Raw genomic sequence first — 2,942 nt, forward strand, 5'->3', positions numbered from 1 at the left:
TCTTCACTGTTATTATTAACCTAGTCCTAACTATCTTTTCAAGTTAAGGGAATAACTTCTTGATCAGCATCGTACGTGTTATTAAATTACTTGAAAAAAGCAAAAATATATACAGTACGTCTAATAAAACTTGTAATAATATATTTACACTTATACTGTTGACTTACAAGATGGTAAATACATATAAAAGTTAGTAAATGGTGATCGATTTCGATTGGACACTCCAATCATCATTAGACCCAATAGGCGACATACCTATTTCACACCACCTGTTATTCGCCTATTGGGTCTAATGATGATTGGAGTGTCCAATCGAAATCGGTCACCACTTACTTACTTTTATAAGCTATGTATTTACCGTCTTGTAAGTCAACAGTATAAGTGTAAATATATTATAACAAGTGTTATTAGACGTACTGTATATATTTTTGTTTTTTTCAAGTTAAGGGTGTAGCATAGAGCACAAGGGTCTAGGTTATTAGGATTTTTTGAGAGGATAGCAGGTTTACCTGAATGGAAAAAGAGTCCAAACTGGCACTGGAAACACAAAACTTGACAACTATAAACACAAAACATTAGAATATTTCACTGTCACTGACAGCATTTTCAACTAAGGAAGAGAGTTTTCTACAGGTCCAAAATGGTCATGTCCATCTTTTCAAGTTATTATTTTTGTGTAGCATGTGTTAATCATTTCCTGTGCAAATTCCGTTAATGCAATTTTTGTTTGAAGAGCAATGGTAAATTTGCAGATCATCCCTTAAATCCCCAAAGTCCATATATGATACATGACGAACATAACTTACCTTAACTTTCAACTTGGTAACAAAAACTGTATATGAGTTAAGTGTTTGTTGAAAATGTGCATAAGGGATGAAGGGGGTTTACAATGTTTCTAACGGTGTAAGCTGACTGCTGCGGTTCATCAGTCTTGTTTGAGGCAATGACCAAAGTTAGGGGAATTTTGCATGTGGATCACAATGTGACTAGTTGAAAGAGATTACCTGGGGGCGTTTTTACAAGACTGCCAAGGACCCTGGTAGTCTTAAAACGTGACAATCAATAAGCAAAGTTTCCTTAAATTTAGTCACCGTCTCAATGGAAACTCATGAACGACCGCTCCTGGCCTCAGTGTGTAAATATGTACTGCCTCATGCAAAATCCCTAAGCCACTTATGTACATTTCTACATGCACATCCATTAACTGGTAGCGGATTTCTTTTACAAAGTTTTTGCCTACTATGACTAGACTAATAGGAGCAAGAGCTGGAATAGTAATGGACGAGGTTGGAGATTTCAACTAGCTTGCTTGGCCGCAACGGGACTTTTAGCATTAATTAATTTACAGACAGCTGTTGTACTTCTTCCAAGGATAGGTGTCTTAAGTGACAGTGCAACTTGGCAATTTTATTGTTGTTTTGATATTCCATCACAAATCTCTTCTTTAAAATCAGTTGAGAATAAAGTAAACCTTTTGAGCTCACGCACAATCCCTTTTTTTCTTAAAGAGTGAAATTATCTATACGGGCTTTAACAAATCAGCATTTCTGATTTGGATTTCTTATCTGGTATTCAGTCTGAATTCTAACATAATCAATGCCTGTGTTTTAGCAGGTTTCTGTACAAACCAAAGGTTGAGAAGGGAGGTCTTTTAACTGAACCTCCCCTATTGCATTATTGATATTATTCTTACAGTGATGAAAGACTAGCTATTATATTATTTATACCATGTGTTGCACTGGCGTAGTTATTGACTCGACTACTCATGGCTTCTTAGAAAGGAAATATAAATATTGATAATCACATAGCGTGAAGACCTAGCAGTGCTACTGTAGAACTCTAGTGCCTCATCCCTAACTGTTAACTGTATGCCAGTCTTTCACTAGTCCAATATAGGCCATACATGGGTGGAATTGTGTGAGAAGTAATTTATTTGAAAAATAACCTTGTTAATCATCTACTGACATTCGACAATTCTCGACAACCTTGGTTTCAATCCACTCGTAGACAGATGCATATTTGAAGTTATTTATTGATGAACATATATTCTTTGACATTTTCTCATCGCAATAGTATTCATAAACATGACAGAGTCAGTATTCATAAACATGACAGAGTCAGTATTCATAAACATGACAGAGTCAATCTTAAACATTGAAATGTGTAAATAATAATTTGGGTTTTAAAAAAAAAATTGGGAATATTAACTAATGTTTTTATTCTGGTGGTTCTGTCATTCTCCATCTTATTTTATCGTATATAGATTAATCACATTATGTTTTAAAACATACTATGGTGGTATTGGGATCTTTAAATGAGATATGAAAATATAGAACTCGAAACAACCAAACTGCTCAAACTGATTATGTAAATGCAATGAAATCAACCAATTTTGAAAAAAGTAAGAAAGTAACATATTTTGGAAGGCTTAGGAGGCTCAGGCCCTCAGACTTATTATACTGTAAACTATATTTCAATTTTTTTTTTATTGGTTTAAATATTGTAGTTGAAGACATTCTAATTCTAGTTTCTGAACAGTTGCAGTATTGAAGAACGGTGTAAGGACAAGTATAATCTCAGCCACAAATCATTTGGAAATCAATTCCATTTTATGTTTGTAGCAAGTTTTTTGTATGTTTGTACAATAAACTTTTCAATTTAAAATTGTAAGTAAGCAAAATTATAAATTTGAAAAGTTTAAAGTTTAAAACCCATGTTGAGTTTTCTGTAGGAGTAGGATTGTTTTGGAGCCCTTATGTAAAACCCTGACTCCTAAAAGTTGGACCTTCTGCAAAACTCTATAGTTGCTATGTCACAGTGGAGTAGGTAATGAATTGAGGGAAATAATTTTTTTTTTTTAAATAATTTTACATGTTTGCAAAATGATCAGTGTAGCACAATCACAAAATATCAAATATTGTTACTGTATTTAAGTTGTCGTA

The sequence above is a fragment of the Macrosteles quadrilineatus genome, unplaced genomic scaffold (genome assembly GCF_028750875.1).
Source record: "Macrosteles quadrilineatus isolate MER2022 unplaced genomic scaffold, UCM_ALF_1.0 Scaffold_41__1_contigs__length_1036756, whole genome shotgun sequence".
Taxonomy (NCBI): domain Eukaryota; kingdom Metazoa; phylum Arthropoda; class Insecta; order Hemiptera; family Cicadellidae; genus Macrosteles; species Macrosteles quadrilineatus.